The 18547-nt window shown below is 42.4% G+C and overlaps 1 protein-coding gene across 2 annotated transcripts in view; it reads left to right on the top strand.

Annotated features, from left to right (window-relative positions):
- Positions 1-18547, top strand: part of KLHL29 (kelch like family member 29) — a 424682-nt gene that overhangs the window by 197935 nt on the left and 208200 nt on the right. The gene's annotated exons all lie outside the window — the stretch shown is intronic.

Here is an 18547-nt window from a genome sequence, read left to right on the forward strand (position 1 = left end):
TAGAAGATTATACAATAAGAGTTCCTGAGCAATAGTATTTGCAATCTTTGTGGGTAGAGAAGGAGGTATCATAATATCCACCCTTGCACAGCCCACCCCCCAAGACCTTACAAATAAATAATTAGTTGGGTACAGGCTTATACCATATCCATTCTCTGACATGCTAGGGAATTGGGGGGGGGGGTTCTTTAGATGAGTAGGCAAATATGCATTCCCCACAAAACCACCACCATCACTGGAGGCTGAAATAGTACCATACAAAAATAATGTAACTGGTCCCCTGTTTGTGCAGATCAGGCAAATGAGCCCCAGAGATGCAAACTACAGTTGACTCTCAATCTATTGCCGTGTGTGTGTGTGTGTGCTATGTTCCAGGCATAGCACATAAAACCAAAATTGTGTACAGTGGTACCTCGCAGGACGAATGCCTCGCAAGACGAAAAACGCGCAAGACGAAAGAGTTTTCCGTTTTTTGAGTCGTTCCGCAAGACGAATTTCCCTATGGGCTTGCTTCGCAAGACGAAACGTCTTGCGAGTTCTTGCGAGTTTGTTTTCTTTTTCTTAAAGCCGCTAAGCCGTTAATAGCCGCTAAGCCACTAATAGCCGCTAAGCCGCTAATAGCCGTGCTTCGCAAGACGAAGAGACTCACAGAACGGATTAATTTCGTCTTGCGAGGCACCACTGTATATTCAAAACACACTCTCCCTGTACCACCAAACCCTGCCCCAATGTGAGTGCAATAGCAGGCAGGATTGCCAATCCCCCCCTCCCCGACGCCCGCCCCCTTTATTATTTTTTAGGCAAGCATGTAAAGCTGAATTTGCACAAGTTAAATGCGCAGAAGTTGTGAGTGGCCTGTATAGCGAAGATGAATACTACGTAATAAAAGCATAGATATATGCCCTGCAAAAGGGAGTTCAGGTTTGGCTGTAACTAAGCCAACCAAGGCTTAGGTCACGGCATCATGGCAGCAGGAGAACCAGAGGAGAAACCAAGTGGTCACAATCTTCTCACCAGGAGCCCACACATTTGCACTAGTTCATGGTTTGGTTTAGCGTTACATGTGAACTGGGCTGTGGTCTCTCACATTCTGTCAGCTCTTTTCCTCGCTGCAAGGGGTTTGCCTAATGTAGCTTCATCTTTACCCAATAGGCCAGAAACAATGAACAGATACAGACTTAAATCATGCTTACGTTAGACTCACTGATTCCTATGGTTCAACTGTCATCATGACTAAAGCTGGATCCAAACCAATAATTAAACAGTTGGGTGCACTGGAGTAACTTACCCCCTTACCTATTCCCTTTTCTCCTTCTCCATCCTCTATAACAATTTCAGTTTGGGCTTGGGAGACATGTTTGTTTATAAATTTATACCTCAGCTTTCTGCAAAAGTCCATCTGGCAGCTTACACAAAATGGACGACACAAAATTAAATAGCCTAAAAACAAAACACAGAGCAAAGCAAACTTAGCAAGCAAAATCAACATCAGTTAAACACAAACAAGCTGCAGTTTTAAAAGCAGATCATTCCGCAGAGGGCTGAGAACAAAAAGCAGCCCTTCCCTTCCACTCACTCCAGTTTCTTTTGCCAGCCTTAATCACCTCTTGCTCCGAAGATCATGCTACTCCAGAAATTCTTATTGTCAGATGCCTTGACAAATGGCTACGTAATACCATGTGTCAACAGGTGATGTGCCCAGCTCTCTCCTAACACAATAAACATCTTGGCAGACTTGAAGAGGTGGCCTTAATCCCATCTGTTAGTTTGTTTGGAGCTGGAACATATGTAATGGAAAATAACAAAATATAACTCCTTACAGAAAGTACAAAACTTTGTGCTTCCAGTTCTGTGTATTTATGGCAGAATAAATGCATCGGGTAGACTGCACGTGCATCCTTTTTCTCTAGACAGAGTCTCCGTCATATATTACGTGACCTTAGAGACATTCCAACAAATTATCCTTTCTGTATGTTACCTGCTACATGTTTTATGGTTTGATTGAGCCTGAGAATTTCCTTTGCCTTGACTGGTTTTGTAGAGTGAAAATTCATTCTTACAAGTGCACAAACTGATAGGGGACGTAGAACTGAATGGGTGGACACTTTGCAAATATTTTTGCCACTGTACATCTCCTTTTCACAACACTTGGTGCCAGAACAGCAGTTGCAGTAGAATAACTTCAGCCATTGGAATTTCAGTTGGCCAGTTTTCCAAGTCTCCCCACTCCCAAGTTGGCGGGGCTTGTTATATTCAGTGACTGATCAGAGTATTCTTAGTATATTTTTTGGAAGCTGTTGCATGCAGAAAGTTAACCTTTCATCCATCAACCCCCCAGCTGCCAAAACTTATCTCGGCACTCCCATTTCTCCCCTCCCAATTTGCAGCTGAAAAGTCAGGGCTGTTGTGTGCTTAGCTTTTCCACCGCATACTCGTCACCACCGTTCTTTTCTGGATCATAGTTGCAGTGTTATGGAAAAAAATGGCTGGGAACAGAGGAAAGGGAATCAAGCTTTTAGAAGCACCCCCTTTTACCTTTTGCTTCTTCACTGGAAATCCAGGGAGAGCAGTGGTGGCACTGTTTCGCACCAGTGGCAGGAACTCCAGAATACATGTGTGGCGATCACACAGGGTCCTCGGACGTTTAACGGTCTATTGATCCCTGTGCCACCACTCTGCTCGCTTCCCCGCTGCCACCAACCCGTTACTCTCGGATAAAACACTGAGTCCAGACAGTTATTTAAATTGAACCAAATAAACAGGGGTGCCCTGCAAACCTTGTTGGACTCCAACTCCCATCAGCCCTAGCCAGCATGGTCAGTGGTCAGGGATGATGGGACTTGTCATCCAGTAGCATCTGGAAACCCACAGCTCCCCAAGCCCCAGAGCAGGCACCCCCAAACTCGGCCCTCCAGATGTTTTGGGACTACAACTCCCACCAACCCTAGTTAACAGGACCTGTGGTCAGGGATGATAGGAATTGTAGTCCCAAAACATCAGGAGGACTGAGTTTGGGGGTGCCTGCCCTAGAGACATGAACCTGACAAGAGGGTTACTGCACCACATAGTCATATCCTTTTGTTCACTTCCAGGTAGACCAATTCATTTCTCTGCTTTTGGTGTTTGCTGTTGAAAGTCTATTATCCCATTTTTGTGTGTGTGTTCCCTTTATGATTTCTCCCATTGAAGAGATTGGTAGTCAGGTGCCAAGAGCATTGTCCAGATGAGACAGTCTACCCAGGGACCTGGAAATTTCTCACATAAAGGCTCAATTGTTAGATTGAATAAATGGGCTGAATTGTTAACGATTTATAGACCTTTTATAAAGGGGAAGGAGATGCGTTGAAGTCAGAGCACCTGAATTGATCAATGCTCTCAGTGTTCTACCAGAAACACATCTAAAGAAAACAGTAATAAAATATGTAGTAGCTCCTTATGAAAAGCTTCTATTTAGAATGGTAGCTTTTGAATGTTCCTAACAAAGGACAGGTTCATATTCCCCTAAGGAAGCTAATGCACTAGTTTATTAAAAAGGTTCACTTCTAATTACCCCAGAAACATATTAAGAATAGGACGAGGCTTTTTTTTCCAGTGGCAAGAAGTTAGCTAAACCTCCTTGGGCTTGTTTGTTAGGAAGTGGTTTGTGAAAGTTCAAAATTCACTTTTTCAAAATGGTGGAATCTAGTGATTGCCTGTTGGACTCCATTGTCATAGATCAGTGTTTCCCAACCACTGTTCCGCGGCACACTAGTGTGCCGCGAGATGTTGCCTGGTGTGCCGCAGGAAAAATTAAAAAATTCAAAAGATTTTTTTTTTAAAGTCAAATTTTCGATTGGGGCGCCGTCACTAGATGACCCCTGGGGTTCCCTCCCTCCCGCTCTGCGCCTCCCTCCTCCGGGGAGGCCCTTCCTGGCTCTCGGCCAAGGCTTGGCGGCTGCCACTCACTCACTCACTCGCCCACCCGTCCCTCCATCCCTGCACCCGGCCTCTCCCCCTCCGTCCCCGGCGCGGGGGCTGCCGGGATCCATAGTCCCCTCGCCCTTGGGCTCCGCGCCCGCGCGGGGTGCGCGTACTACATTTCCCAGCGTGGCCTGGAGGGCCGGGCGTTTTGTTTGAAGCGCTCTTCTCCCGGCCATGGAATGAGCGCAGCGGTGGCGGCCGGGCGGGCAGGGGCTCTTCCGCGCAGACCCTGCGCAGCCTGCCTGCGCCCCTGCGGAGATCGGGCGGCAGGATGGAGCCCGGGGATCCCCGCGGAGGCGGAGCGGCGGAGGCGGAGGCTGCCCCCCAGGTAGGGCTGCGTCGGGGGGGTGTTATTTTTGCAATGCTGCATCCGCGCCGGAGGGGACGCATCGGACCGCTGGGAGACCCCTTGGCGGGCGTGCAAGGCAATGCATGCGTGCAGGCGTTGCATGGAGTGCAGTGCAATGCAATGGCAACGCGGCGCCCTGCATGCATGCATGCAACTTCCACCGGCGCTCCGGACTTGGCAGGTGAGGGGGGTCCCCAGTGGGCGGCAGAGAGAGCCGGGAGGGCGAAGGGGAGCCGGGGGGGGGAGCAGCACTGCTCCCCGAGCCGAGCCCGGGGGGAAACTTCGGCGTCGTTACGCCGGGTGTTGGAAGCGGAGGCTGGCGGGGGCCCCTCACCTGCAAAACCTGGTCGCCTCTCATATATTTCGTGCATTGCATTCATCGCCCGCTTTCTCCTCCAAGGAGCTCCCAGGGGCGCGCGTGGTTCTCCCCGTGTTATCCTCGCAACAACAGCCCTGCGAGGTGGGTCAGGCGAGTGGCCCAAGGGAGCACCCAGGAATTGTCCTGGCCAGGTGGGGTGATTTGAACCCTGCTCTCTGCCCGGTCTTCGTCCTCATTTAGCCCCCACATGTGCATGACTGTGCATGACTGAGGTTTTCGCCCCTCGTCTTGGCTATGGTGTGAGTCTGTGCTGTTAATTAATGGGGTTCTGCCTTCGGAGAAGATGAGCCAGCCCTCAATGAGGTGATTATGTAATTTGCTAGCAATTCATGTCCCTCCCGGCGTGACGCTGCGCGCTGACGTCACGGGGCTGTAATGGTGGTGTGCCTCGAGATTTTTTTCATGAAACAAGTGTGCCTTTGCCCAAAAAAGGTTGGGAAACACTGTCATAGATGATAAAATAGCATCTTGGGACTTGTTGAGTGGAGAAACGTAAGTTGATTTTCAAAGGTGGTTGGTGCGCCTGAAGCTGAAATGTCTGTTGCAAGAAGTAGAAATGTGAAGGGCTTTCTGCCATATCTCCTTGCTCACATACCACTTGGAGGTGAAAGTGAGCAAGGAATTCTCCCCTCCAGGTACCCCTGTCAACCAGAACTAATATTGTTGTTGTTCATGTGAACGTGTTAGTCTGGATAGCTCAATTGGTTAGAGTGTGGTGCTGAAATGCCAGTGTTGCAGGCTAAGTCCCTTTATGGAACAGCTTGCATATTCCTGAAGAGAAGAAGAGTTTGGATTTGATATCCTGCTTTATCACTACCCTAAGGAGTCTCAAAGCGGCTAATATTCTCCTTTCCCTTCCTCACAGAGTGTTTGTTGTTGGGGAGGAAGGGAAAGGAGAATGTTAGCCACTTTGAGACTCCTTCGGGTAGTGATAAAGCAGGATATCAAATCCAAATCCAAACTCCCCCACAACAAACACTCTGTGAGGTGAGCGGGGCTGAGAGACTTCAGAGAAGTGTGACTAGCCCAAGGTCACCCAGCAGCTGCATGTGGAGGAGCGGAGACGTGAACCCGGTTCCCCAGATTACGAGTCCACCGCTGTTAACCATGATCCTCAGTTTCCCTTCCACCTCTATAATTCTTTGATTCCATATCTTGGGATAGAAGGAGAAATGGGTCAACAATATTAATTTTATTTGCTTTGTTTAATTTATATGTTCAGGGGTTTATAGGCCCAAGTAAGCTGAATGTCTTAGCTAAAGTGAACAAAACGAATAAAGGGAATGTTGTCCTAGGGAATGGATAGGCAAACTAAGGCTCGGGGGCCGGATCCAGCCCAGTCGCCTTCTAAATCCGGCCCACGGAAGGTCCGGGAATCAGCTTGTTTTTACATGAGTAGAACATGTGCTTTTATTTAAAATGCATCTCTGGGTTATTTGTGGGGCATAGGAATTCATTCATATTTTTTTCTTCAAAATATAGTCTGCCCCCCCCACAAGGTCTGAGGGACAGTGGACCGGCCCCCTGCTGAAAAAGTTTGCTGACCCCTGCCCTAGGGTTAAGTAGTTGTGGTAATAAGGCATAAGGCTAGGAACCTAAATACACCTATATGAGAATTTCATTGAAATCAACAGGACCAACTTCCACATAATGTTTTAGGGTAGAACTTTAACTAATTCTTCTAACTAACTGATTTGTTTAAAGAAGTAATAAAAATTAAGTACTGTGCATTCAAATTAAATCTTAGGCTTACCATAGGTGGCTTACGCTTGCTGTTTTACACTTGTTAATAAAAAACCCTGTTATAACTATGTTTCAGTATCCCAATAAAATAGGTTCATAAACCAATATTTAACCCACAGCAATGACTTAGTTTATTAGTTCATTGGTAGTAGGACAAGTGCCGGCTTCAATTTTTTGTATCCTCTTTCTGGTAAATGTTTTAAAAGTACTCACAGGATTTCACTGTTTTATTCCCCATTTGTCATTTAAACAATTGTTTGGGATTGTGCTGCTGCTGCTTCTCTTTGGTGGTAGCGGCTATGATTTCAGTTGAATGTGACCTTTTTCTAACATAAAAGCATATTATTGTGTATATGATAAGTTAGGTGCCTTCATAATTATATAGAAAGGCAGGATATAAATTTCAGAAATGAAGAAATTTGTCCTTGATGTGGTTCCTGTCTGTAATGTATGCATATCTGAGAAACTGTCTTTGAGTTCATCACAAATCCACTCTCAATCCTTTGGCGAACTTGTGAGCAATAGATTTCAGGGTTGACACCTGTTGCTTATTTCAAAGAATAGCTCTCTATTTTGTAGTCAACTTAGTTTGGCAAACAATGCAATTCTTTACATGCCTACTTGAAAGGATGTCTCCGTGTGTTCATCATGAGAGGATACACTTGCATGTAAGCATACAGGATAGCATCTTGTATTAGGAACTGCTCTGTGTGAAATAAGGAACAGATTGCAATCCTCCTTTGGTTCATCTAGAGCAGTGGTTCCCAACCTTTTTTTTGGCCATGCGCCACCTAAACATCTCTAGAATTCTTATCCCACCCCCTGTGACATATAATTCTTATTATTCAAAAAGTGAACTCCTATTCAGGTGGAGGAAGCCTAAAAGGCCATTAATTGTTAATAACTCATTCTCAAATTGCTCCCATTAAAAATCAAATTGCCCCCCTGTGGAGCATGTGCCCCATGTTGGGAACCATGGTTCTAGACCAGGCATAGGCAAACTCTGGCCTTCCAGATGTTTGGGACTACAATTCCCATTATCCCTAGCTAACAGGACCAGTGGTCAGGGATAATGGGAATTGTAGTCCTGTTTAGGGAAGCTTTTAATGTTTGATGTATTACAGTATTTTAATTTTTTTGGGAAGCCGCCCAGAGTGGCTGGGGAAGCCCAGCCAGATGGGCGGGTATAAATGTATTATTATTATTATTATTATTATTATTATTATTATTATTATCCCAAATATCTGGAGGGCCGGAGTTTGCCTATGCCTATCTAGAGTCATTATAGCCTAAGAACCAAAGGATGATATGGGATAAAAATCATGACTATACTACACTGTGTTACTTATGACCTCCAAGAAAGGGCAGCAGCTGCACAAGGCTGAGCACTTTTGGCCCCTCTATGTTTTTGAAGATGGGGCTGGGCCCCTCCAGTATCCAAAAAGGGCAGAGGCGCCTTCTCCTCCTTCTGCCGCAGATAGGAAGAAGGGTTGAATCCGCCTCCCACCTGGGGCAGAGGCAGGAGTAGATAGAGGAGCAGCCATAGGCCACTGAAGCTGCGCAGCCGCATTAGGCTCCGCCCCAGCTCCTCTTAACATCCTGACATCATACACGCGACATTGCCCTCGTAAGCAACCTGTGCCTCTTAGGTTTCTGAGGCAGTGCGACACTTAAATACAAGTGCGTCTGTTGAAGTGGCAGCCAAGCACAGTGGTACCTTGGTTTACGAACTTAATCCGTTCTGGAAGTCCGTTCTTAAACCAAAGCATTCTTAAACCAAGGCGTGCTTTCCCATAGCAGTGGGGGACTCAATTTACAAATGGAACACACTCAACAGGAAGCGGAACATGTTCTTATTCCAAGGCAAAGTTCACAAACCAAAACACCTACTTCTAGGTTTGAAGCGTTCTTAATCCAAGTTGTTCATAAACTAAGCTGCTCTTAAACCAAGGTGCCACTTTATCTGGGAAGGATATACTTGGATGAGGGCTCACTGACTTGCCCGCTGCTTCAGTTTGCAGAATGCCATCTCAAACAGTAGACTGCCCAGCCTTATGAATCCAATCACAGCCTGGGAGCTCCTTGATGATGTCAGCACCAGTGTATTGACTTAGGCTGCTTCTTGGTCCTAGCATCTAACTTATTCAGTTTTTTGACTTGCCAAATGATAGATTCACATTAAAATTTGCAAAGCTGTTTCTTTCTTTCTCTTTTCTTTCCTTTTTTACTAGTTTTCTCATTTGGGTGTATTTGAATTTTCCTGGGGAAGTGACCGAATAAAGTATTATCTCTAATAAAAAGCAATTTTTCATTTTATGAAAAATTTATGATATTTTCTTGCTTGGCTTCAGAGGAAGGAGTGTATTGGTTCAGTTCCTCTCCGGTGTTATTTAAGGCATGACTGTACAAAGTGTAGTGTTGTGTGCTTGGCTTTTCAAAACACTTCGGCACAATTTTAGTTTACGTTTTGTATCCTTCATACGATCAAGGTCAGAGCACTCTAAGCGGGAACAGTCAATTCATTTGTTGTATGCATTATATATTGATGCCAGAAGAGTATTTATAACTCTCTTTGGGCTCTTAGATATACTTTCAAGTGCTCCTTTGAAGACTGCATGGAAAAGGGAATATTCTCTTTCTGCAAATGTTTTATTTTAGAATTCTTAAGAATGAATTCAAATAGATGTGCTGTATCCAGGTCCAGGCATTTGTGAACATGATGCACACTTGGTGTTCCAGAGTAAAATAAAATTACAAATTCGGTAAAGCTCTGTGGGCCAGTGCAGACGTAACACCAGGCATCCCTTAATCAAATGGAAGGATTGCAGAATCCCCTCTCTGACCCATACCACAAGCCTTGTTCCTTTCATACTCAGATTCACATAAAATAGTGCTGGATGTTTCAACCGTATAGACATTAACTATGGTAACTTCAGTAATATGCATGCATATTAAACCAGGAATCCTGGTTACACCTGCATTATATCTTCCTATTGCATCCTCCTGAGTTCAACAAGGATCTGTCAGAAACTTAACGGATCAACTACTGGTTCCAGATATAGATGACGTATTTGTGTGTTTTTCTGTAGACTGAAAGTTCATATTGCAGATCCCAGATGAAAACATAGGAAATACAACTGTGGAATATAGAACCATGTGGAAAATAAAAGTATTTTCTTCAACTGCTACACTAAATCCTTGAGTGCAGTGATTTGGAATGAGGTGCCATCAATAAATGGATGGTGCCTGACTCTGCTTTTCCTTTTTGTTAGACCCAGGTGAAGCAGTAGCAGTGTTGTCAGTGCCTAGATGTGGCAATGGCAGGGCCAGCCCACCCAGGAGGCAAGGTGAGCAAACTGCCTCAGGCAGCAGGATTCACAAGGACAGTAGTCTCTCTTTCTTCCCCCCTTGTTCAGGATGTAGATTTTGCCTCACCTCTTCTTCCCTGGCGTGGAGGGAAGGCACCATGTGAGGGTCTGCTCCAGGTGCCAGATTATTTTGAGCCAGCCCTGAGTAGTGAACTGTATGAGGGAGAGTAAACTGAAGCTCAATGCAGATGAAACTGAGGTACTGATAGGGGCTAGTTTGTCTTCCCAAGGTTTATAGTGTGGTCCTGTTAATCTACTCGTCTTCTAATCTGAGAGTTGGTGACACAGATCCCTTTTTATTAAGGTTGTAGCAGGTGTATCAGTTTAGGTTGTTTTGACAGGATTACTTGTTTCTGTAGTAATAAATTAAGTGGTATGGTTGTTTATCTCCTTTACATTTGATTTAAAATAAAAAGTTTATTTGTTGTGACCCCACTATATTTATTTAAAAATGTGTAATAGGCCTTTCTTTTAAGACTCAGATTATATAGCATCTTAATCACAGAGTCTATATTTTCTGCTCTGCCTTGCATATTGATGTAAACATTTGTTTATCCAAACTGTTAGGAGCATTTATACAAAAATGGTCACAAATCAAATGGGGAAAATATGGTGATTTGTTGATTTAATGAACTTCTAATTTCAAGATGGCTGCCATGTTGCATTAGCTCTTTGGGTTTATTGAGACCATTATCCATCCCTCGTAAATTTAGAGGTTCTTTTTAAAAATCACATATAGCTTACTGCTCAAGTTACGTTGAATGACTTTTTGTCATTTATTTTTCTTCAAAGAGAATTTTTATCTTATTTTTAGCTGATTATATATGAGTGTACAAGTGGAAAACTTTTTAAATGCTTTACTAAAATAAATATTTGTTCATAATATGAAATGGTGCAAAGTATGTATCATGACACAGGGAATTCCTTTCTATTTAACCAAGGAATAGCTTTCTCGTTCCTTTAATAGCATCCTTCAGCTTCCATTTCAGAGATTTTAATTCTTCCAAAATTGCCATATTGGAGTCTTAATTCCTTTCTATTACTGTGCTCTGAGACCTTTTATGATGATGAGGAAAATTAGTCTTTTTAGCAAGTAATTACTTAAATTACCTTAATTATCTAATAATGTAATGTCAGCAACAAAAATTTATATATACTTCAGCAGAATCATTATAATACTGATTAAAGTAATTGTCAGATCCTAAATACTAGCATGTCTTTCCCCAAAGCCAGGTTATATATATATATATATATATATATATATATATATATATATATACACACAATTTCAGTGTGCCTTGCTCTGTGCAATTTGGCTTGAGGTGTTTATCATCCCAGTCAGTGATGGCCAGAAAGGTATTTGGGATAATTAGTTAAGTGATTCATAATTGCTGAAACATCTGTCTGAATTAATCCCAGCAAAGGTAGCAGTTTTATTGAACTAAAAATATTCTCATAATACATTTGGCCAAATTGCCCTCTCGGAATAATTCGAAAGGCATCTGGGAGACATTTCAGCCCATCGTCTCACTTCTGCTTTGTATACTGTGTATTCCATAATCGCTTACATCATGTTTCATGATGGCACCTTTAGGCTACAATTTGGATCCCTGTAGGTAGAACCAATTTTGCTACAGCTGCATTGTTCATCTGTGGAGTCTGGGGAGCTTCTACTAGGGTTGGTACATGATGTAATGTTTTCTCCAGTGCACGCTGTGTGTTGTTACTCACCTGTTAGGGCTCAAACAAGGATGGAGCAGGACATTGTATTAACTTTCATTCAGGGTTCTCTCTTCACATCACCTGCAAACTATGCTTGAGTTGCTGAAGCCAGTAATTGAACCTACATTTTAGCAGACCTGGTTCCCTTTTTAAAACAAACTGGTGGCGCTGTGGGTTAAACCACAGAGCCTAGGACTTGCCTATCAGAAGGTCGGTGGTTCAAATCCCCATAACGGGGTGAGCTCCCGTTGCTCGGTCCCTGCTCCTGCCAACCTAGCAGTTCGAAAGCACGTCTGAGTGCAAGTAGATAAATAGGTACCGATCCGGCGGGAAGGTAAACGGCGTTTTCGTGCGCTGCTCTGGTTCGCCAGAAACGGCTTAGTCATGCTGGCCACATGACCCGGAAGCTGTACGCCGGCTCCCTTGGCCAATAAAGCGAGATGAGCGCCACAACCCCAGAGTCGGCCACGACTGGACCTAATGGTCAGGGGTCCCTTTACCTTTTTATTATTATTAGTTGCCTAAAATGGGGATATTGTTAGTGCTTGAAAACAATTTTGTACAAATGATGAGGAGAAAATATAGTCAGTAGAATTTAATTTGTATGTTTGTTTTTAAAACATAGAAAAGTGTGAATTGATAAATCCACACTCTCCCATGAAGCTCACAGGTTCACCTTGGTCCAGTCGCTGTTTCTCAGTCTAGTCTACCTCACAGGGTTGTTGTGAGGATAAAATGGGGAGGGGAGAACCATGTACACCACCTTGATCTCCTTGGAGGAAAAGGTTGTATATAAATGTAACCAACAAAGCAAAGATTATTGATGAACAACAATTTGATCCAGTAGCAGGACTGAAAAAAACTGCCATTGCTGTGCTACTTATACAGTCTTGCTTCTTGCATTTTAAAATAAATGGTGCAAGCAGTGGCCAAACATTCTTGCACTAGAGTCACTGGACTGGTTGCATTTAACCATAGTTAAACTGTGTTTTAATGTTGAACACGAAAGGTTCTTGCTCCAGTCCTGTTCTGCTACTCAGAAACAAGCCAGAGTCTTGTTTGTGCTTCCTTTCTCTGCAAACAAACCACAAGTGGTATGCAAATTTTGGTGTGTGTGTGTTTTTAGCTTAGCATGTGTGTGCTGTGATTGAAGGAAACAAAACATGAACCCAGGTGAACATCCCAACAAGTCAGACTCTGATTTATGGGCTGGTGGCATGGCAGGAAGAAAAGTGAGAATTTTTTCAGTAGTATTCACTAGCATGCTGAACCTTCACATTAAGCATTATTATTTTTAATTTTGGGTTTGATGTTACATGCAAACCAGGCCACTGTTTCCTAAGATCTCCCCTTCCTGTGTCACTCATTGTTTATAATCACTATTTCAGTGATTATACACTTCCTAGGTTATTTGGGAAAATTGGGCTTTACCTTTTAATTGGTTTAATATTTTGGAATTAACACGCAAGATATTTTAGTTTGCCCGCTTAAATTGGAATTGTCGTTTAACGTAACTAACTCTAATCTTAAACGTTAGGGATAATATAGCTCTGGCCATGGCGTGAGATGTCCCTGTACTTCTACTGTGGTACTGTCAGTTTTCCAAAAGAGATTTGTGATACCAAGGAGGGAACTGCACATACAGCTCACCAAGGCTACTACGTAGAACTAATTAATCCGCCACTTTTTGTGGTGGTTAAAATATGTAAACTTGCCCAGGAATGCCTTCCCAAACCTGGTACACTATAGAGGCTGTTGGACTTCAGTTCCCATTCTACCTCACCATTGGCTCTGCTGGCTGGCACTGGTGGAAGTTGTAGTCTAAAACATGTGGACAGCACTCAGTTTCAGAAGGCTAGGCTAGGAAATAAACATTCCAAACAACCAAACACAATGCGACTTTAAATGCTGTTCTCTGCTTGATGAAATCCTACTTTGAGGCTGTGGTCATTGATGTGACTGGAAATAATATTGACATGGATGACTTTAAATCGGTAGAATCCAGGTTTAATACTTTTGGAATTGTTACATCAAAGGAGCCGGTGATCATTCTTTTTATGTGTGCGTAAGGTAAGAAAGGGAAGTGTCTTCCCCTCCACATATCCTTCCATTAGCTTAAAAATAGTAAGTGATCCTCATAGATATCTTCAAGCATGAAGATAAGAAGGTCAGAGAGATTTCTGGCTGGCCATCGGTTTCTATACTGCTTTTAAGAAATGTTGTAAGGTTATTTGTCAGATGTGGAAGCGCGGAAATTGTTTTTGATAGAAGTAGTGTGGATGGTCTTCAAAGGAATATTACAAGATATCTCTGTATAAGTGTAAGTTGTCCGTCTTTCTACATCATAGGCATCATTGGGAAGGGAAACATCCATGTTCCCGAGTGATCTTCAGAGGAATAAATGTGTGAAAAGACCCTAAAAATATGACCAGCTTTTTAAATTTCAGAGCTGCTCAGATTTTATTTTACTCAAGCGCATATTATTTCAAAGCCACTTTGAAATTTCAGCATTTTGTGATCTATGAAAGGTTCATTGGGAATGAGAAGGAAATGGCAAAAAATGTTCAATTGTGCTATTGTTAACCATATTTTTAGGGGTAGCATTTTCATTTATGCTTTACTTAAAAGATAACTGCTTTGAGCTTCCTGGTACCGTAGAACCCCAAACAGTTTTGCTGTGCCCAAAATTTAGAATATTTCATTTTCCATAGGCAAAGAAATGTGAGAATTATGAACACCTCCTTAAAGCCAGCATGTAAATTTCTTCTAGAACTGTTCGACATTGTGAAGCATTTTCATTCAAGCACCAAAAGATGCAAATCGTTATCTACATTTGCACTAAGTCATCAAATGCTCTTTTCCCCCCTTTGCAAGCACTCCAGGGTTTTTCAGTAGTTGATTAATGATTTGTTTGGAATTCTAATTCTTCCTGTTTTCCATACTGCATTTCTAAAGAGATTAGCAGAATAGTAAATTCTGTACAATCAGCACATATGTGTGTTGGAACTCGCAAGCTTAGGTAAGAGAAATATGCTTAGATGGATCCTAAGCTGTTGTTTGCACAGGAGTGGCCAAAAGGGATTTAAGAGTTCTATATGCTAAAGAGGTGTATTTTTAGTGTGGACATCCAGCCATTCCCTCTAGCAGCATGACCCACAAAGCAAAATGCAGCCCACAAGACATATATTGGTTTATGCCAGCTGTTTTGAGAACAGACACACACTCAAGGACAGATTTTCCCCTGATAATTTATTTGCAGTTTCAACAAAAACAGAAGGTCTCTTGAGACTTGGTGTAAACTAACTTCTAAACTGGAATAGCCTCTCTAGATTCATGTGTTCCATTGCTACTGTAGATAAGAATCTGTAGTCAGTCCATTAACATAAGCCAAAAAAGTAGGAGGAAATCTAGATTTGTACCACTGAATTAAGAGAATACAAAAGTGTAATCTTTTAAAGAGCAGTTATTGAGATCTGAACAGTCTCCGGACATTAATTAAATCATCCTACGTAGAGGCAACTAAAATTGCCAGTGTTGTAGGGGGGAAATGGTCGTATTTAAGCATCTGTTTGGTTTTAGTACAGAGCTGAGGAAGCAGGAAATGGTGTGTGAGCCTACCTGCACTGGCAATTTTTCCCAAAACAGCATTTCATATTGGAAGATATATGTTTGTTTTGCACAATGCTTCTGTATTGCACAGGCATGGAGACAATGGTTGTTGCCAACTCATGAAGACTTCCAGTGGTGGTGCTGGGCCAGTGCTCCATACTCTGAGCTTATATTTTAAAATTTGAAGAAAAGAAAAGGAAAAAAAAGTACAAAACTCTATCCCTCCTAGAAAGTTATGCAACAAAATTTTCAGGTACCTTCTTAGCAATTTTTGCTAATAAGTGATGTAGCAGCCTTGTATATAAAATGGGGTTCATGGGGAATATGATAAAGGGACGTTTTATACAGCCGATTTATGTTTCCTTGCTCAGCAGACAAAGTAAAGGAAAGCCGAATAGTTTGCGAATTTGCTGTAAAAGCTGCTTTCCCTATATGAGACCCCCCTCCCCACCCCGGAAATGTTTGCAGTTCTTCCTTTAAAGTTGCTTTAAGCTATTGTTTGTAGCCTTTTTACACTAGTCACTCACCCTTGAAAGGTCTACTATAAAATCTTGTCGGAAGAATCTTGGGGAGTCAGCCACGCTTGGTGTGACATTTTGTAACTTCAATGGGTGCACAGCAGGGATTAATTTATCTTCAGCTGCTCAGGTTTTTTGTTTGTTTGTTTGGTTTGCTGGCAGGACTGAAATTATTTAGGCCCTATGGCTTCAAAACCGCAAATACTGCAAAAAAATAGAACTAATGAGCGTGGGGTGTTTTGATCGGCTGAAAGCCGCAAATACCCAAGTTAAACGGGACATTAATCATGGAACTAATTTTAAAATCTTTTACTTTCTTTTTTTTTAAAAAAAATATTTATTAAAGTTTAAACATTACAAAGGAAAAAAAAGGAAAAGAGAAACAAAAAAGAAATGCAAGCAATAAACAATTACAAAACCTCAGAAACAAAAATAAATACGGTAATACAAAACATCAACAATACAAAAAAGAAAAAACAAAAACATTTAATAAACCCAAAAAAGAGCAAACAAAGATAAAAAGAACCCCGTATTTTCATACCCCTGTCTTTCATTTGCTTATTTCCTCGACTTCCTCACACCTCCTTTTTTGTATTCTAGTTCAATTAATTATTCCAGCAAGTTCTTTCCCTCTTTCTCAAATTTAGTTCCATAATTTATCTTAACACATTTTAGCCTTAAATTTGCCCCTTTACCCAATATCAATCTATTCATACTTAATTCTTTATAGTATTTCTACTAAAGTCATGTAGCTTCTTTCCAGCATCCTTCTAACATTCATTAATTTTAGAATATTTCTGTAAATATACTTTAAATTTTTTCCAATCTTCTTCCACCGACTCTTCCCCCTGGTCTCGGATTCTGCCAGTCATTTCCGCCAATTCCATGTAATCCATCAGCTTCATCTGCCATTCTTCCCTTTTACAAGACAAGGTAAAGGTAAAGGTAAAGGTACCCCTGCCCGTACGGGCCAGTCTTGACAGACTCTAGGGTTGTGCGCCCATCTCATTCAAGAGGCCGTGGGCCAGCGCTGTCCGAAGACACTTCCGGGTCACGTGGCCAGCGTGACATCGCTGCTCTGGCGAACCAGAGCCGCACACGGAAACGCCGTTTACCTTCCCGCTGGTAAGCGGTCCCTATTTATCTACTTGCACCCGGAGGTGCTTTCGAACTGCTAGGTTGGCAGGCGCTGGGACCGAACGACGGGAGCGCGCCCCGCCGCAGGGATTCGAACCGCCGACCTTTCGATCGGCAAGCCCTAGGCGCTGAGGCTTTTACCCACAGCGCCACCTGCGTCCCTACTTTTACCTTTTTACAAGGTAGGTCTTGTAAAATCTTTTACTTTCTAAGTCCTTAAATTTGCATAGCTTGGCTGCTTCTTATTGGCACGACACTGGTATCAGATGTGGATATTCACAGCCACAACTCTACAGAAGTATGGAATGGTTTAGTAGTGAAAAGTGTTACACCTGGAGGAAACAGCTACCTTTCTGCATATGGCTGACGTCGGGAATAAGGCAGACTAATATCCTTCTATAGTAACAAAACTGGTACAAAAACCCTGTGGAGGAAAGGCTAGACTAACTTTTGTGAAAGGAAATATATTGCTGGATACTTCTTGCTAAATGATGGTACAGTCGTACCTTGGTTCTCGAAAGTAATCCATTTTGGAAGTCCGTCCGACTTCCGAAACGTTTGAAAACCAAGGTGCAGCTTCCGATTGGTTGCAGGAGCTTCCTGCACTCAAGCAGAAGCCGTGTCAGACGTTCGGCTTCCGAAAAACGTTCAGAATCCAGAACACTTCCGGGTTTTTGACGTTCAGGGGCCAAAACATAGGAGTACCAAGGTGTTTGAGAACCAAAGCAGTTTAATAGTAGACTGTCACTTCACATCTATACCCCTAATTCTTATAATTTTTTGAACTTTGGTACAAAAATACTCTCTCTTTTCTTTTTTTTAATAAGACACTGTATAATTGTAGGCTTCAATAAATTGTGATGGTGAGTCATCTGGCATTGCTATATGCATGAATACAATCTAACAGATTCCTGAATAGTTTGCAATGAAAGTTGGGACTGGGGGGAGGGTAGCAAGAAAATAGTACAGTGGTGCCTCGCAAGACGAAATTAATTCGTTCCGCGAGTTTTTTCGTCTAGCGAATTTTTCGTCTTGCGAAGCACGAAATCCAATAGGAATGCATTGAAATTCAATTAATGCGTTCCTATGGTCAAAAAAAGTCCAAACAAAGCCAAATTTGGTACAACAAGAGTTTATTAAGGGCTCTTTAACGTCACACATACTGTAAAGAGCATTTCAAAAATTGAAGGAACAATAAATTAAGTTTCTAAACATGACAGAAAAACATTTAAAAATCAACAAAGTGTACAGTACATTTTCTAAGACTCTGGGGGACAACTCGAAGAAGGTTCCTCTTCCACTCTTTGCTTTTTGCTGAAGAACCCCCTCCTCAACTGTTTCCCCAGCCTCCCACCACACAGAAATTCAAATCCAGAATTTTTTTAAAAAAACAGCAGAGTGGCCCAATGGTCACAGAAAATCATAAAAATGCAGAAAAAAACCACACAAGCTTCCAGATTCTTGCAAACCCCTCCCCAACACCAAGTCCTTGAATTCCAAACACCCCAACCCAAAATCCAAACCCCCCCAAAAAAAGTTTTAAAAGTTTAAAAGAAGTTTTGGAAAATCTTCAAAAATCACCAAAGTCTTCAAAAACCTCAAAAAAGGCTACCACATCGCGTTCTATGAGTTGCTCCTCGAAGTCAAGTCGCAACTGTATTAACGGTGTTAAGAAAAAGGAAACAAACTTGCAAGACGTTTTCGTTTTTCGTCTTGCGAAGCAAGCCCATAGGGAAATTCGTCTTGCGAAGCAGCTCAAAAA

Source organism: Podarcis liolepis, assembly GCF_965112155.1.
Source record: "Podarcis liolepis genome assembly, chromosome: 3".
In the NCBI taxonomy this organism is placed as follows: Eukaryota; Metazoa; Chordata; class Lepidosauria; order Squamata; family Lacertidae; genus Podarcis; species Podarcis liolepis.